A 19599-nucleotide genomic window follows, 5' to 3' on the forward strand; every position below is an offset into this window, starting at 1 on the left:
GTAATCTCACTCTACTTCTCTCCAATCTGGGTCACTCTGGGGATTAACTTCCTGGTTGGAAACTAGCAGCCTTGCTTCTTCTTCCCTAGAAGTCAGATCAAACAAGCATGAAGCTGAGAAGTTGTGAAGTTGGGCAGTGATGGTACACACTTTTAATCCCAGGACTCGGGAGACAGAGGCAGGCAGGTGGATCTCTGTGAGTTCGAGGCCAGCCTGGTTTACAAGAGCTGGGTCCAGGACAGGCTTCAAAGCTTCCTGAAGGAGGAACAAAAGGCACAGACTCCACATGGACTCCACAGCAGTTTATTTCTACTTAGTTCCTCTCTAACAGCTCGGGTTCTGTGCTTCCACTATGTCTGCTCAATCTAATCACACCCTATAGTGGGCACATATGGAGTTGTTATGGAATAATCTTTGTGTACACTGTGAAGAGTTTCTTTGCTAAAGAACCTTTTGATTCATTTAATAAAAGAGCTGACTGGTGGGTAGCTAGACAGGAGGTATCGGTGGGACAGCCAGAGATAGAGGATGCTGGAAAGAAGGGCAGAGTTTCAGAAGTTGAGGACAAAGGCAGAGAGGACCAAGATGAATATGCCATATTGAAATAAGGTACCACCAAGTGGCAGAGGATAGATAAAACCCATAACAGTCAGCCTTTTACCCAAGTGCTTAACTATATTGGCTTTCGTTGTGTTGCTAATGGCTAAGTAAGCTATCCCTGAAGGAAATTCCTTAGGTAGATGATGGCTCTTGTTCCTTCTAGTTGTCTTTCACATAGTAAATCAATGCCTTTGTCTTCCCCTATGAGGTAGAGAGGCTGAGATGAATGCGCAAGTCCGCCATGCTGGGAGAAATGCAAGAACACATTGTTTTCTCTGAGGATGTGGAGGATGAGAAGCCAAAGGCCAGGTGATACAGCCAGAGCAGGTGGCTAGCCCCAAAAAGGCTTCCACAGTCGGGGGGTACCTGGGAGCCCAGGACTGAAGCAGAAGACTTGGGATCATAAGAAGCTATGGCAAGCATATTCAGTTCAAACCTGGAAAAAGAAGCTGGCTCTGGTGGCTCCCATATAAGCACTGTGATCCCAGTACTTAAAGGTTTAGAAAAGAGGATCATATTGCCGAACTTCATAGTGAGTTCCAGGACAGCCTTGGCTATAGGGTGAGATCCAGTTTTTAAAAAGATAACAAAGAAAACATAAAAAACAAACAAACAAACAAAAACTGCTGCAAAAATCCTAGTTGTACGGGCTTTGCCCCAAGTTCATAATCCCTGTTTTTACTACTCAAGATAACTTGATACCAAGCTGGTTGTGTCATTTGGGAAGGTTGTGAATCTTTAAGAGAACCTTCCTTTGCTGGAGGGAGTGAGTCACTGGGGAGTGTACAGTGTACCCTTAAGGACTTAAGTCAGTTCTGCTTCCTGTTTAGTCTCTGATTCCTGTTGAGGAGTCAATGTGACCTGTCAGCATGCCTCTCTCTTACAATGTTTCTTTGGGGGATATTTTGTCTTGGCAATGAGTAAAGTTTATCTATCTATCTATCTATCTATCTATCTATCTATCTATCTATCTATCTATCATCTATCTATCATCTATCTATCTATCTATTATTTATCTATCATCTATCTATCTATCTATCTATCTATCTATCTATCTATCTATCTATCTATCTATCTATCTATCTATCATCTATCTATCTATCTATCATCTATCTATCTATCTATTATCTATCTATCTATCTATCTATCTATCTATCATCTATCTATCTATCATCTATCTATCTATCTATCTATCTATCTATCTATCTATCATCTATCTATTCATCTATTATCTATCATCTATCTGTCTATTTATCTATCTTCTACCTATTTATCAAACATCTATCTTCATCTGCCTATCTTTAAAGTCAGCTGTATGATTCTGATCCACAGTCAGGATCAGAAACCACTGCTACATTTACTATCAAATACGAATGCACTATTTGCTTAAAAAGCTTTTAATGAAATTGTCATCACCTCTAAAATAAGTTATAGTATTATCCCAACACTATTCTAACTTATTTGTTTCACATTTCATTAATACTCAGTTCCACCCTTAATTATATAAACTAATGAAAAACCACAGCCATCCTTAGTAATTCTGTGGCGCAGCTCTTCTGGAACTAGCTGAACGACAACAACAACAAGGAAAAGAAGTAATTATGCATGGACTTCCTTCTTCAAATGCCTTTTTAGTGATGACTTTAGTGTCTACCCTTTGTCTTTTTCCTCCGCCTCAGTCTCCTGGGTTCTGAGACTACTAGATCCTTCCTTCTGCTACAGCAGTTATATTTGCCAGTATGCATTCTTAGCTCTTATGCTGTTCGCCACTAGATCCTTCCTTCTGCTACAGCAGTTATATTTGCCAGTATGCATTCTTAGCTCTTATGCTGTTCGCCACTAGATCCTTCCTTCTGCTACAGCAGTTATATTTGCCAGTATGCATTCTTAGCTCTTACGCTGTTCGCCACTAGATCCTTCCTTCTGCTACAGCAGTTATATTTGCCAGTATGCATTCTTAGCTCTTACGCTGTTCGCCACTAGATCCTTCCTTCTGCTACAGCAGTTATATTTGCCAGTGTGCATTCTTAGCTCTTACGCTGTTCGCCACTAGATCCTTCCTTCTGCTACAGCAGTTATATTTGCCAGTGTGCATTCTTAGCTCTTACGCTGTTCGCCACTAGATCCTTCCTTCTGCTACAGCAGTTATATTTGCCAGTATGCATTCTTAGCTCTTATGCTGTTCGCCACTAGATCCTTCCTTCTGTTACAGCAGTTATATTTGCCAGTGTGCATTCTTAGCTCTTACGCTGTTCGCCACTAGATCCTTCCTTCTGCTACAGCAGTTATATTTGCCAGTGTGCATTCTTAGCTCTTACGCTGTTCGCTACTAGATCCTTCCTTCTGCTACAGCAGTTATATTTGCCAGTGTGCATTCTTAGCTCTTATGCTGTTCGCCACTAGATCCTTCCTTCTGCTACAGCAGTTATATTTGCCAGTATGCATTCTTAGCTCTTATGCTGTTCGCCACTAGATCCTTCCTTCTGCTACAGCAGTTATATTTGCCAGTATGCATTCTTAGCTCTTATGCTGTTCGCCACTAGATCCTTCCTTCTGCTACAGCAGTTATATTTGCCAGTGTGCATTCTTAGCTCTTACGCAGTTCGCTACTAGATCCTTCCTTCTGCTACAGCAGTTATATTTGCCAGTGTGCATTCTTAGCTCTTACGCTGTTCGCTACTAGATCCTTCCTTCTGCTACAGCAGTTATATTTGCCAGTGTGCATTCTTAGCTCTTACGCTGTTCGCCACTAGATCCTTCCTTCTGCTACAGCAGTTATATTTGCCAGTGTGCATTCTTAGCTCTTACGCTGTTCGCTACTAGATCCTTCCTTCTGCTACAGCAGTTATATTTGCCAGTGTGCATTCTTAGCTCTTACGCTGTTCGCCACTAGATCCTTCCTTCTGCTACAGCAGTTACATTTGCCAGTGTGCATTCTTAGCTCTTATGCTGTTCGCTACTAGATCCTTCCTTCTGCTACAGCAGTTATATTTGCCAGTGTGCATTCTTAGCTCTTATGCTGTTCGCTACTAGATCCTTCCTTCTGCTACAGCAGTTATATTTGCCAGTGTGCATTCTTAGCTCTTATGCTGTTCGCTACTAGATCCTTCCTTCTGCTACAGCAGTTATATTTGCCAGTGTGCATTCTTAGCTCTTACGCTGTTCGCCACTAGATCCTTCCTTCTGCTACAGCAGTTATATTTGCCAGTATGCATTCTTAGCTCTTACGCTGTTCGCCACTAGATCCTTCCTTCTGCTACAGCAGTTATATTTGCCAGTATGCATTCTTAGCTCTTATGCTGTTCGCCACTAGATCCTTCCTTCTGCTACAGCAGTTATATTTGCCAGTGTGCATTCTTAGCTCTTATGCTGTTCGCTACTAGATCCTTCCTTCTGCTACAGCAGTTATATTTGCCAGTGTGCATTCTTAGCTCTTATGCTGTTCGCTACTAGATCCTTCCTTCTGCTACAGCAGTTACATTTGCCAGTGTGCATTCTTAGCTCTTACGCTGTTCGCCACAAAGCAGTGCATACTTGTTGCAAGCAACTTTAATGGCGTAGAAGGAAATTCAGCTTTAGTAAGAATAAGGAAAATACAAGGCCAGGCCTCCGAAGTAACAGCTGTATAATGCCAAAGTATTAAACATTCTCTCTCTCTCTCTCTCTCTCTCTCTCTCTCTCTCTCATTCTATCATATTTATCAACTGACTCATGAAGTATGTGGTCAATGTTTGAAGGTAAATGACACCCACTGATTTACTGGGAACTTTTTTCTTCAAAAAATGTCTTTCTTTCTTTCTTTCTCTTTCTCTCTCCTTTTTTCTTTCTTTCTTTCTTTTTTCTTTCTCTTTCTCTCTCCTTTTTTCTTTCTTTCTTTCTTTTTTTCTTTCTCTTTCTCTCTCCTTTTTTCTTTCTTTCTTTCTTTCTTTCTTTCTTTCTTTCTTTCTTTCTTTTTTTTTGGTTTTTTGAAACAGGGTTTCTCTGTAGCCTTGCAACCTGTTCTGGAACTAGCTCTTGTAGATCAGGCTGGCCTTGAACTCACAGAGATCCGCCTACCTCTGTTTTCCAAGTGCTGGGATTAAAGGCGTGCAAAATGCCCAGCTTCTTTTTTTAAATTACATTTCTTGATAAATTCACTTTTTCTGGGATGTATCCAGGTTATTGATAAACTGTTTAAATACTTTCACATATGGTATCTCTTATAAACTTAATTATGAAGCATGCCCACTATAATTGGTATGTTGACAGAAAGAAGAGCATGGACATATAACTTTAGATTTCTTGTAAGAATTTCCTAGGGCTAGGGATCTAACTCAGTGGTAAGGCACATGCATCATCTGAAGCATTTTCTACATTTCCATTTTATTTTTCTTTCTTATTTTAGTGTTCTATAATTTAAAAATGATTTATTTTTATCTTGTATGTATGGTGCTTTGCCTGCATGTGTGTCTGTGCACCATGTACATGCGGTGCCCACAGAGGTCAGAAGAGGGTGTCAGATCCCCTGGAGCTGGAGTTACAGACAGTTGTTAGCATCTCTGTGGGTGCTGGGAAACGAACCCAGGTCATCCGGAAGAGCAGCCAGTTCTCTTGATTGCTGAGCTATCCTTCTAGGACCATACATTTCCATTTTCTACAAGAACTTCGGCCTGCTCTTTGGACTGGTCCCGTCTTTCCAGTCATGTTTGTCTGTGTCATGTCATGGCTTAGGTCTGGTTTTCCCTGCTTGGCTTCAGCGCGTGTGTCTTATGGCTCACTTACAATCTCTCTCCTCCTGTCACCTTTTCTGACCACAAAAATGTTATGGAAGAGTCATGCTCTACTACTTTTCCAACATCTACTCAAACTGTTTGGTTTTAGTGTATGTGTGTGTATGTGTGTATAATGTACACATATACGTGCGTGCATGTTCATATGTGCATGCCAAAGTGTTCACACAGAGGTCGGAAAAGAACCTCTGGGGTCAGTTCTGGGCCTTTGCCTTGCTTGCAGCAGAATCTCTTGTTCATCACTGTAGCGGCGTAAACGAATGCAGACAGTTTGTAAAAATATATATATATAGTTTTTATGTAGAAATAGACTTACAGAACCACCGTTCCCGCGGAGACCAGGAAAGTAGAAGAGACAGCTCGGAGCACACTCGCCAAATTTATAGGCAGACATTAGCCCGAGGCGAACACGCCCCCTAAGGGGCGGGACTTATCCCTACACATCACTGCTCATGCGGTCTAGCTGGCCCAGGAGCTTGGGGGTTCTTCTGTCTCTACCTCTCATCTCCCTGTAGGAACACTGGTATTGCAGATGCCCTGGCTGTGTATGCGCCTTTCACATGGGATCTGGGGATTTGAACTCAGGTCCTTACACTTGCACCACAAGTTCTTATACTAAGCCATCTCCCTTGCCCCCAAGTTCATATTTTCCGACATTAACACTTTTATTTTGTCACTTTGGGGTCCTTGTGTTGTTTGGAACCATGTATTTCACCAACAGGCAGGAGAGGCAGCTGACTGCATGAGATGATTTTTCTGAACCCTAAAAAATTCCTCATCATTCTTTCTCTTAAATATTTCTTTTGCTAGAAACATAGATCTGGAATGCCTCTGAATTTTACTCTATTTTGCTTGTTTTTATCTTTTTGAGACAGGGTTTTCTTTGTGTAGCCCTGGCTGTCCTGGAACCCAGGACATGTAACTTTAATATTCACATCCAGCAGACTCTTGTATAGTCACAGGTTTTCACAAACATGACTACAACCACCTAAGTACATTTTCTTCATCAACAAAAGAACCCTAACGTCTGTTAGTATCCCAGCCCTCCTGTTCCTAGGCAACCACTGAGCTGCCCTCTGGATGGATTCCGCTATTCTGGATATTTTACGTTCTTTTTTTTTTTTTCGTTCTTTTTGACTAGGTTTTTTAGTTTGTTTACTTTTAATGAAGTATAATGGTTTAAGATTTATCCATGCTGCCTGGTGATGGTGGCGCACGCCTTTAATCCCAGCACTTGGGAGGCAGAGGCAGGTGGATCTTTGTGAGTTTAAGGGCAGCTTGGTCTACAGAGCAAATTCCAGGACAGGCTTCAAAGCTATAGAGAAACCCTGTCTCAAAAAACAAAACAAAACAAGATTTATCTATGCTATCTATCAATTCCAGATCCCTCTTTCTGAGATGGAGTTCACTCTGTAGCCCAGGCTGGCCTCAAACTGAAGACCTTCCAGCCTCTGTCTCCCCAGGTCCGGGGATCACAGCCCCCTTCAGGATAACCCTCCTCTCTGCAATCAGGCTGGTCAAGCTCCCTCTGTTGTAGAGTACTTTTTTAAAAAGTGTTACATTTGTTTATGCTGTAGAATATTTGTTTAACGATGCAAAGATGTGTTGCATTCTTTTATGTTACATTTGTCTAACTCTGTGAAGCTGTGTTAATTTGCCTGTCTAAAGCACCTGATTGGTCTAATGAAGAGCTGAGCGGCCGATAGCTGCAGAGAAAGGATAGACAGGGAAGGCAGGCAGAGAGAATAAATAGGAGGAGAAAAAGAGCAAAGAGGAAGAAGGAGCAAGAAAAGGAGGAGGAGGACATCAGGGACAGTCACCTAGCTACACAACAAGACACAGAGTAAGAAGTAAAGAAAGGTGGACAGAAATAGAGAAAGGTAAAAGCCTCTAGGAGAAAGATAAATGAGATAATTTTAAGTTAAGAAAAGCTAGCTAGAAACAAGCCAAGCTAAGGCTGGGCATTTATAAATAATAATAAACCTCTGTGTGTGACTTATTTAGGAGTTGGGTGGCAGGCCCTCGAAGAACTAGGAACCGAACAGTAAAGAGTGAAAACCACCAACTACATCCCTCAGCTAGCATTTACTCCCTCTTACACTGCCGGGGAGGGCCCCTCAGGAATCTGGCAAGTTTCTGTTCTTCCAGATATGTGACCTTTTGTTTACCTTCAGGGGTTCCTGAGCCTCCCTATCCCTTCTGGAGGAAATGTTTCAATTCAGAGGAAACTGCCATACAACAGCTGGTAACAATCAATTTAATATTTTGAGGAACTGTTCACTGTTTTTCAAGATAATTGCAATGTTTTTATAGAGTCCACTAGTACTTTATGTGAGTTCAAATGTTTCCGTGTGTGTGTGTGTGTGTGTGTGTGTGTTCTAGGATTGAAACTAGGGACTCATTTATGTTAGGAAAGCATTTTACCCCTGACCTACATCCCCACCCACCATGTCTTTGTATTTTTAACAGTTGTATTTTCCATTTTAATAACAGTCATACTGGGCTCGGAGAGATGGCTCAACAATGTAGAGCACTGGCTACTTCTCCGGGGGACTGGCTTGATTTGCAGAGCACACAGCAGGTTACTATAACTGTCTGTCAATGCAGTCCCAAAGGATTGTACACCCTCTCTGGTCTCTAAGGGCATCAGGCAGGCAAGTGGTGCACAAATACTGTCAGTCCCACTCACAAGAACAAGACCTCTGCCACAGGTTAAAGCCAAATTTGAAGCAAGCTTTAACTAAGCACTGGTCAGGTGTGTGGGCTTTGGCCAGGTCCATCTCTGACCCTCAGTCAAGTTTTGCAGGGGCTTGGGCTTAAGAAAACCAAACCCAGCCGGGCGATGGTGGCACATTCTTTTAATCTCAGGAGGCAGAGACAAGCAGATCTCTGTGAGTTCAAGGCCAGCCTGGTCTACACAGTGAGTTCTAGGACAGCCAGGTCTACATTGAGAAACCCTGTCTCAAACAAAACAAAACAAAACAAAACAAAACAAAACAAAACAAAACAAAACAAGAAGGCCAAACCCACAATTCACATTTCCCATCAGGTCCAATCCGGGGCAAGCATACATCATGACATGTTTCCTGGCTGTGAACCTTCTTCCCACACGTGATCAAGCACATCTGGTGGAGTTGGGTCAAACAAACTTGCTTTGTGTGACTTGTTATCTCCCATAAACAGCAAGCTTCAGCATTTTGGAAGCTGTCTGTCCTTGGGCAAGGGCTTGCAGATCAGAGGCATTTTTTTTTATGATTTCTAAGGCATAGTAATTAAAACTTAAAATGTAACTTTTGCTTTCACAATACAGAACATACAGGCAAACTACTCATGAACATAAAATAAAAAAAAAATAGCCATACTAATAGTATTTCTTTATTGTTTTGGTTTGCATTTCCCTAATTTACTAATTGGGCATCTTTGTATTGGCCATTTTAATATTATTATGTAAAAAAAAATATTTGTTTAGTCTTCAACCATTTTTAATTGGCTCATTAACCTTTTATTATTAAGTGTGTGTTTGTGTGTGTGTGTGTGTGTGCGTGTGTGTGCAAATGTGGACGTGCACATGTGTGTGGGGGTCAGAGCTGGAAGTTGGTACTTTTCCTCTATTGAGGAAGCTGCAGATCAAATTCAAGTCATCAGGCCAACATGGCGACTGTTTACCTGCTTAGCCATTCCCCAGCCCTTAAATTTGTATTGTGCTTTGTTTGTTTATTGTGTGTGTATGTTTGTCAGTACCTCCTGAATGAATGTGGGGATCAAACTTGTGTCTCATGCAGGCCCCTTCTTCACCTTCCTTTCTCATTTTGGTCATCACTGCCTCATAGTAAAAGGTATGCAATCAGAATGTATGTATCCATACACAGGAGACAGAGCAGCCACAAACGTAGGGAATGCAACCCTGTAGCATTCCAGGCTCTAACTTTTAAATTAGTTCTCTAGAGGCCAAACAACTTAGATGATAAACTGCTTAGCCCTGGAGTCCTGCGTCTTGGACTGGAGAGCCTGCTACAGGTGGAGGTCAGAAGACAATTTCCAGGGGTTGGTTTTCTCTTTCAGCCAAGGGCTCTGGGAATGGAATTCAGGTTGTCAAGCTTGGGCAGCTAAGAGTTTTTTTTTTCTTTTCTAAATGTAGTCTAGATACAAGCCCCTCATCAGATCTATAGAATCTTCTTTCATTTTGTGAACTGTCTTTTTACTTTCTCCATGGTGCGTAGAGATTTAGATTCTGTTGGTGCTTTGTCTCTTTGTTGCTCGTCCTTTTGATTTTAGATGCAGATTGGTGAATCCTGCATCAAGATGTATCCTTCCAAGGAATTTTACATTTCAGCTCCTACGTGAAGCTCTTTGACCTATTCTGAGTTTGTTTTATTATATGGTGTGAGTTAGGGGTCCAAGTTCATTACTTTGTTGTCTAGTTGTCTCACTAGTACTTATCAAAGAGACTGTTTAGTTGTATTAGTGACCTGCCTAGAATATAGAACTCTTACATAATGCTAGATTTTTCAGATCTAAAAGGGACTTTAGGAATCTTTAATGGTCAGGGATTTTAGAGACAGAGGAAATACTCAAGATGTTTTAACTGGGAAGACTGTTAGTCAACTGTTGTTGGAAAGAGACAGGGTCTTCCCAAACCCCAAGTTCAGAGAAAGCTTCCCAACTCAGCTATGCATTGGGATTACCAGAGTACTAATGCCTGTACTATGATCCATACCACAAGTCAAATTGTCAGTAATAGAGTCCAGGCACCTGTATGTGTGTATACGCATGAACATGTATGCATAGCTTTTTTTTTTTAACATGAGGCCTTGGTATATAGACAAAACTGACTTACAATTCACAATCCCCCTGCTTCAGTCTCCCTGGTCCAGGAAATGTAATATGCTCCGCCCTTTCTGGTTTCCATGAATCTGTATGTTAAATAATCTGGGTGATCTCTCCAGCTCCCCACCTGAAATTTTTTATTTTTCTATTTTTTTAAAAATTCCCCCCCCCAACTGAATTTTTATAGAAAGAAAAATATCTTTGCCTATTGTGAAGTTTGTGTTTGGCTAACAACACGTCAGGCAACCATCAAAAAGTCATCATTCAAAGGGATCCAAATAATCCAGGACCTCCCTGTCACTTGTGGCTGCTCAGCAGCAAAGGCCACGTCAGAGCCATGTGATAAGGCTTGCTCTACCTGTGGCCAGGAGCTTAACTATGAGAATCACATACAGGGGGGCCAGAAGGGATGTGCATCCTGGGGAGGGTGTGGGTGCAGGCATTTGCGATCCTCTGGGATGCTGTTCCCTACTTGTGGGAAAACTGCATGGGGTGAAAGATTATCACTATTTTTATTAAAATTTTAGGTTAGTATACAAAGCACTGGGTTTATCATATACCTTCATACATATGTGCCATTATACTTTTTAAAAAATATTTTTTTATTTTTATTGATGTAATTATTTGTTTGTGTGTGTATGTGTGTGTGTATGTGTGTGTGTGTGTATAGTAGTGATGATGATGGTGTGGAGATTATAGGATATCTGGGAATTTATTTATTTCATTCTATCCTGCAGATCTCAAGGCCAGATTCAGCACCTTTACCCGCCAAGCTGTCTCGCCAGCCCTGGGCATTCTACTCTTGTTTCCTTTCCCTTCGCTCCCCTCATATCTCCTCCCTGCTCTAGCTGCTTCTTTCTTCCCCGGCTTAGCTGTTCTACTTCCTCACTTCTTGTCCTCTACACCTCCATTTCCTGCCTCTCCTCTGTAAACACTTGTACACAGTTATATCTTGAATTTAGGTCTGCGTAGCTGTGGTTATTTGAATAAGAATGACCCCCTGCTGGGTGGCGGTGGTACTCGCTTTTAGGCAGAAGGCCAGCCTGGTCTACAGAGCAAGCAGTACCAGGATAGCCAGGGGTACACAGAGAAACCCTGTCTTGAAAACCCAAACAAACAAGCAAATAAAACCAAAGGATGGGCCCCATAGGCTTATGTATTTGAATGCTTAGTCACCAGGGCGTAGCACTATTTGAAAGTATTAGAAGGGTTAAGAGGTGTGACCTTGTTGGAGGAAGTGCATCACGGTGGGTGGACAAGCCAGGCTCAGTGTCTCTCTCTTTCTGCTGCCTGTAAATGTGGAACTCTCAGCTCCTTCTCCAGCATCATGACTGCCTGCATGCCATGTTTCCCACCATGATAACAATGGACTAAACCTCTGAACTGTAAGTCAGCCCCAATCAAATATTTTCCCTTTATAAGAATTGCCATGGTCATGGTGTCTCTTCACAGCAATAGAGCACTGACTAACACAATCCATAAGGTATTTGTTCAAAACATTATGGAGCATTCTACTGAACTGTGGTAGAAAATTATTTTAAGGTGTGCTACTTTGTGCTTTATTTGTTTAACTCAGCGAAGCTGTGATTCTTAGCCTGACTAAAATACCTAATGGTCTAATAAAGAGCTGAATGGCCAATAGTGAGGCAGGAGAAAGGATAGGCAGGGCTGGCAGAGAGAATAAATGGGAGGAGAAATCTAAAGGGAGGAACAAGAGAAGGAGAGGAGGATATCAGGGCCAGCCACCCAGTCACCGAGCCAGAGATGGAGTAAGAAGTAAAGAAAAGGTAGACAGAAATGGAGAAAGATAAAGGTCCAGAGGCAAAATGTAGACAGGATAATTTAAGAAAAGCTGGCTAGCAACAAACCAAGCTAAGTCTGGGCATTTAAAAGTAAGAATTGAGCCTCTGTGTGTGATTCATTTGGGAGCTGAGTGGTAGCCCCCCCCCCCCCCAAAAGACAAGAAACCAAAGACCAAGGAGTCAAAGAATGAAAAACACAAGAACATTTTGGCATTCCAACACGGGGCTAGAGTAAAAGAAGATGCAACAATATTAAACCAGCAAGTTCTTTCTTTCAGAGGGTAGGAATTCAGCGAGAATTAGGAGGTGGGATCTGCTGAAGACCCAACCTTTTGCTTCCTGTGCCCAGCAAATGAAAATCTTCCTTCAAAAGATTACAGTTTATAAGTACTCCCTGGAGTCTATAATATTCAACTTTAAAAAACCCTGACTAGGTGGTGGTGGTGGAGGTGGGGGTGGGGGTGAACATCTTTAATCCAAGGACTTGGGGGCAGAGATAGGCAGGCCTCTCTGAGTTTGAATCCAACCTGGTCTACGGAGTTCCAGAACACGTTCCAAAGCTACAGAGAGACTCTGTCTCAAAAACAAAACGAAAACAAAACAAAACAATTCCCGGAACCACCTGGCTGCCCCCATGTAACCACAGTCTCTTACTTAATGTTCTGTAGAGTCGCCATGTTCTGGGTCAGGGCTACTTTAAAAGTGACCTTTCAGGAAAGCTCATTACCTTTTCTCAACTACTTGGTTGATGACCAGCAGAGATCCATGACCCTCTGTTTTCCTTCTGAAAGGCTTTTCTTCCACACTGTGCCCTCTTCAGAGGAAATCAAACACGTTCATTTCTTGAATCGTGATTGGCAAAGCATGCTGCCTGGACCTGTGGCTATTTAGAGACTTGTGTTCAGGGGGAACCTTAAAGACAGACGGAGCTCACAGTGCAGCTGAGAGCCACATGCTCTGTTTTTTACAGATTGGGAAAGAGCGCACATTTGGAACCAGCAGGCGGGGTGCTGTGCAGTGTGCAGATTCTCGTATTTCCTAACCTCATGACATCACATTATGCTCTGCCAGGAGGTGAGGCTGGGGAGGGAAGGTTGGTCCAAAGCATAAATTGGTTAGGAATTTAAATTTGTTGGGAAAAGCATCTCAACTGAAACTTTTAAAAAAGATTGTTATAGTTTATTAGTCCCTGCCCCACCAGAGTATATAAGGTGCCTTTGGCTACTACCCCACCTCCAGCATGTTGCTAGCACCAAGAGTCAGCTTTGCAGCCCCTTGTCATTGTGTTCCTGTATTACTTTCCATGTCTTCTTGAGGTCCTTTTCTTCTCACACAGGCCGTGCCTTGCATGTGTGTGTTTGGGCTTGTTTTTCTTTCCATCATCTAAGGAGTCATAATTCACCAGTACCAAATGGGTTCTGCATCCAAACACAAGGATGGCATCTGCTCTGTTTTTGCACTTTTGACTACCTTTCCCAATTTTAGTCTTTTGTGATGTTGTCTGCCCAGGGTCAAGGACACTTTTGTTTTGTTTCCTCTGAACTAGACAGAAAGTTCCTGTCACTCATGGTGATGATGATCCTCCCAGCAGCCAAGAATGGAAAGAACCCAACTGGAACTTTCAGGAAAGACAAGCAGAGTTGCCTGTGGTAAAGGAATTAATTGCTCTGTCTACTCAAAAGCATAATGGAGAGGAATCCAAAGGGTCTTCTGTCACCTAAGGATACTTAATAAAGTCCACATTATTCAAACAAACAAACAAGCAAACAACAATAAAACAAACACTAATTGCAGAAATGGGACACAAGATGGCTTTGTTTCACAGAGCCCCAACACAAAGACTATCTGACTCTGAGGTGTATGACGAGATCCTTGCAGAACTAGGCATGTGGCGCTGCAGGGTGAGAAGAGAAGTGCGGCTGTCACAGTCCCAGCTGTGCTTTGAAAGTCAGGAGACAGGCCCCACTGCACTGGTAGACTCCTCGTTCCGCAGAAGCCGACGAAGGAAGTGGGGACTACTCGGGACTACTCGGGATGAACGGAGATCAGTGGTGTGTCAGGTGCAGAAATGCAAGCTCAGCATTGCAGGAGGGCATGTAAATGTCAGAAAGGATTGATTTTCCGAGACTGAGCGGAATCCGAATGCTAGGGTGTAGTCCAGTCATCCCTATCATACAGAGTTGGTGTAAGGAGGAATGGCTGTGGGCTTCTGAAGGGCAGCAAACTAGTTTTGTCAAACTTTTATGTGAGCATTTCTTGGGACTGGAAATTCCACTTGGAATCTCTTAAACCACCGAATAAAGATGTATACAAAGAATGTTATCCCAGTATTAAAAACAAACACAAGCAAATAAGATCTTATGCTATGGAACAGTCTTTGTACACTGTGAAGATGTGTTGCTCTCATTGTTAATAAAAAGCTGATTGGCCAATAGCTAGGCAGGATTTTTTGGGCAGAGACAATGCTAGGAAGAAGGGTAAAGTCAGGAGTGTCGCCACAGAGACATGGAGAGGAAACAGAAGATGCAAGATGAAAGAGAAGTATTGCCACGTGGCAGAATGTAGATTAATATGGATGGGTTGATTTAAGTGGTAAGAGCTAGTTAGTAATAAGCCTGAGCTATTTATTGGCCAAGCATTTATAATTAATATTAAGTCTCTTTGTGGTTACTTGGGAGCAGCTGCTGAGACACAGAGAAATTTCATATATAGTCTTATGTAGTCCAGACTGTCTTTGACCTTAACAGGTAGCAAAGGATGACCTTGAACCTTTGATTCACTTACCTCAGTCTTCTAAGTAGTGGGATTACATGTGTGTACCACCATGTCTTTATCCCATTATTTTTAGAGAGTGAAATCATTTCTATATAAGTCCATCTACACAAAGGGATACCATAGAAACTGTAAATGAAATCTGGAAAGATACACAAAAGAATGTTAGCAGAGTTTATCTTCTGGGCAGCAAAAGTTTGAGATTTTTTTTTGTTGTTTTGTTTTTTGTTTTCACAGAAAACAGATCTGTTTAGTATTGTGCAAGGGGCTTGGCAGTGACAGGGCCTTCCAGAATTATCTTTTGTTGATTTTTTTGAAAACAGGATGTATTTATTTTATGTATGTGAGTGCTCTATCTACATACATGCCTTTATGCCAGAAGAGGGCATCAGATCCCACTATAGAAGGTTGTGAGTCACTGTGTGGTTACTGGGAATTGAACTCATGATCTCTGGAAGAGCAGTCAGTGCTCTTAACAGCTGAGCCATCTCTCCAGCCCCTTGTTTTTTTTTTTCAATGAAAATAATCCAGATAAAGTTCCTTACTCTTTAATAATTACACAACTGAGCTGTTTCCCTTCTTCCGTGCTTGGCTCTATGTGCAGAACTCTATGAATCAAACAAGGTATTTGCTGCACTTTTTCCATTTAGAGGTGAAGTCTTGTGTGTTATTTGGTGTCTGCTACTGCAGCAAAATTTGAGAGTTAATGGTGTTTAGAGAGTCAAGATTTGTCTGGGCTCATGCTTTCATAAGGTTTTGTTCCTGGTTATTTGGCTTCTTTGGTTCATACTGCATGGACCTGCCTCATTAATTGGCAGTGGCCTTTGAATCAAAGTAGCCACATTCTAAGGAGAGGGCCATGATCCAGAGTAGGAGGGGCTTTACCTGGAGCAGCTGAGAACTGCTCCTTGGGTTGTAGTGCATAGCTGTCCTTCAGGTGTCTTGCCAGAAAGGTCTCTAATTCTGGTTACAAAGAAAGCTCCTCCATCGCACTGACAGAGTATATACAGTTCTTCTGCTGTCTTGAATCAATACCTAATCACCTCCCAGCTCTCTCCCTGGCAGTCCATTAGCGTTGAGTTCTTCTCTGTGACTGAGTGCTAGGTATACAGAGGGAGTGGGCGATGCTCCAGCTCCCATCCTCGGGATTTTGCAAGACAAGTCCTCAGTCTTGTCCAAGAAGAGATTTAGGAAGTGCTTTGCCTCAATTCTATTTCAGTCCTCAAGTATCTGTTTTTAAAATTATCCTCTCTCTCTCTCTCTCTCTCTCTCTCTCTCTCTCTCTCTCTCTCTCTCTCTCTCTGTGAGTGTGTGTGTGCATGTGTGTGTACGTACCGTACATGTGCATGTGTATGAGTATGAGTGTAGAGGTCAGAAGACAGTGTTGTGTGTCTCGTGTGTGTGGGAGTGTGGAGGTCAGAAGACAGTGTTTTGTGTGTGTGTGGTGTGGGAGTGTGGAGGTCAGAAGACAGTGTTGTGTGTCTATGTGTGTGTGTAGGTCAGAAGACAGTGTTGTGTGTGTGTACGTGTGAGTGTGGAGGTCAGAAGATAGTGTTTTGTCTCTGTGTGTGAGTGTGGAGGTCAGAAGACAGTGTTGTGTCTCTGTGTGTGTGTGTAGGTCAGAAGACAGTGTTGTGTCTCTGTGTGTGAGTGTGGAGGTCAGAAGATAGTGTTGTGTCTCTGTGTGTGTGAGTGTGGAGGTCAGAAGATAGTGTTATGTCTCTGTGTGTGAGTGTGGAGGTCAGAAGGTAGTGTTATGTCTCTGTGTGTGAGTGTGGAGGTCAGAAGACAGTGTTGTGTCTCTGTGTGTGAGTGTGGAGGTCAGAAGATAGTGTTGTGTCTCTGTGTGTGTGAGTGTGGAGGTCAGAAGACGATGATGTTGGGTGTCAGTCGTGGCCTCTCACCTTTTTTGCCACAGAGTCTCATTCACTGAAGACTACACCAGGCTAGCTGACCTGTGTGTTTCCGGGAATTCTCTTGTCTCCATCTTCAATCTCACCACATGAACTCTGGGATTACAAGTGCACATATTTGGATTTTATGCAATTTCGCGTTCTCAGGTTTGTGCCACAAACACCTTACCTACCGAGCCATCTCTACAGACCTTGTGTCTGCCTTTGGAATCGCCCACACCATGGCATGGCTGTGTTATGGAGCCAAGAATGAACTTGAGCTTGTGTGTGTGTGATGAGGATGTGTATGTTGCTATGGTGAGTGTGGATGTGCACACATCATGGTGAATGTGTGTTTAGAGGACAACCTTGGGTGTTGGTGCTTGCCTTCTATCTCGTGTGTGCCAGGCTAGCTGGCCAGAGAGCATTGGAGCACCCTCTCAATCCTGCCTCTCTTGCGACCTTAGCAGTACTGGGATGACAGACAGGGGTTACCGTGCCCATCTTTTATGTGGGTTCTGGGTGTTTGAACTCGGGTCTTTACGATGGCCTAACAGGCGCTTTGCCCACTGAGACATCTCCCTAGCCCCACCCCTTTTTTGAATCAAAATCTCATATAGTTCAAGTTGGCTTCAAAGTTACTATATCGTGGAAGATGACCTTGCAGTTCTGATTCCCCTGCCTCCACTTCCTGAGTGCTGGTATCATAGGTGTGTGATGTTAGGATTTTTTCCTAACACGAGCTCTCTGCCAATGCAAATTCCCAATCAAGCCAAATCAAAACAAGCCAAATTAAGAAATATCCAGGGTTAATGGGATTCCTATGCTCTCGGGTGGCCCCGAGGGGGAACCAGGAGACTGTGAACACGACCACCCGGAGGAAGGAAAAGGGACCACGCTCCCAACTTAACATGTACCACTAGTCCCACTTAACATAGGACTAGGAGTTGACCCAAGATGATCTTCATGCTAAAAAGAGCTCTACCAACTGAGTACACCCCAATAATTAATATAAAGTCTATTATAAATATAATAAAATAATATCATATATATATATAAACAATATGTATTATTTGTTTGTTTGAGACAGGGTTTCTCTGTGTAGTTCTGGTTGTCCTGGAACTTACTCTGTATATCAAGCTAACCTCAGAATCAGAGATCCTCCTTCCTCTGTCTCCTGAATGCTGGGATTAAAGGCAATGGCCTTTAATAATTACATTTTTTAAGGTTTTTTTGAGACAGGGTTTCTCTGTAGCTTTGGAGCCCATTTTGGGACTAGCTCTTATAGACCAGGCCAGCCTCGAACTCACAGAGATCTGCCTGCCTCCCTCGCGAGTGCTGGCATTAAAGGCATGCACTACCACCACCACCCAGCATCTTTTTTAATTACATTTTTTTTTTAATTTAAAGAAATGCATTTGTTTTCTCATTGCTTAGACAGGATTTTGATAGAGCAGTCATGAAGATTTTTGTTAAAATTTATCAGCTCTGAGATGAAGGATGTGTAATAAAAGTGATCTTTTTTTAGAAGAAATAAGTGCCTAGGTTTTTGAGCTCTCAAACCCTTTGCTGAAGCCAATCCCCAGCTAAGCACTTTCAGAGTGCTGACGGTGAACCTAGCCACAGATAGCGTCAGAGGGAGGGTGTCCCAGGCTTGTACAGGGCATGGGTACAGAGACAGCATGGTCCTGTGCAGTTTGTGGAGCTGCTGATCTCAGGCTGGCCTCAAACTCATTTGTGGCTCAAAAAGGCCTTGAGCTTCTGACCGTCTTGCCTCGGCCTTCGAGGGTTGTAGGTGTGCACCATGGTGCCTGGCGAGCTTCGTGTGTGCATGGTAAGTGTTCTACCAGCTGCCCTCTCCCAAGACCGCTTTATTGTCTTTCTTGACTTGCTTGGTTCTTGGCAGGAGTGTTGGACTGTTCTCTCCTGAGTATCTAAAAGCCCAGAAGTGATGATACAAATATTAGGGAGAAGAAACGTTTGAGCAGAGGTAGAGACACATATGGATCCTGTTTCCGTTGCCCTCAATATACTACCCTAGGCAGAAATGAAGCTGAGGACTTAGAGCCTCACGTCAAAGATGGTGCGTTTCACTTTGACAGGTCAAAGAAGAACTCAAGGAAGCCATTGCAAACATGTCTAAGAAGTGTTGGCCATTTCAAAGAGACTCACTGAGAGATTTTCCATTAAAGTCCCTGCCCATTTACCAAACAGCAGAGAGAGGCTACAGCACCGAGGTGGCGAGACATTTGCGTACAGAACTCCAGTCAGCTCGGGAGGCAGAGGCAGGCGGATCTCTGTGAGTTCGAGACCAGCCTGGTCTACAGAGCTAGTTCCAGGACAGGCTCCAAAGCCACAGAGAAACCCTGTCTCGAAAAAAACAAAAACAAAAAACAGAACTCCGGTCAGAACTGGTCGAGAGCCTTACGTTAAGGTCAGAAGGTCAGATCTTCTGTAAAACCCCAAAGAAACATTTTCTCACTCTCCTAAGCTTGGAGTGATCTCACTTGGCCTAAGAAATGAGGCACCGGGTTGGAGAGAGAACTCAGTGGCTAACAGCACTTGCTGCTCTGCAGAGAACTGCAGTGCCCGAGCTGGGCAGCTCACAATCACCTTTAACTCAGCTCCAGGATGCGCTGCCTTTTCTGGACTCCCTGAGCACCCAGACTTACACGTGCGCACACACACACTCATGCACACACACACACACACAATTACACACACACACTCATGCACACACACACACAATTACACACACACACTCATGCACACACACACACAATTACACACACACAATTACACACACACACTCATGCACACACACACACAATTACACACACACACTCATGCACACACACACACACAATTACACACACACACTCATGCACACACACACACACACAATTACACACACACACATGGCACAGCATGTGTCTG

This window comes from Microtus pennsylvanicus, chromosome 21, assembly GCF_037038515.1.
Source record: "Microtus pennsylvanicus isolate mMicPen1 chromosome 21, mMicPen1.hap1, whole genome shotgun sequence".
Classification (NCBI taxonomy): Eukaryota; Metazoa; Chordata; class Mammalia; order Rodentia; family Cricetidae; genus Microtus; species Microtus pennsylvanicus.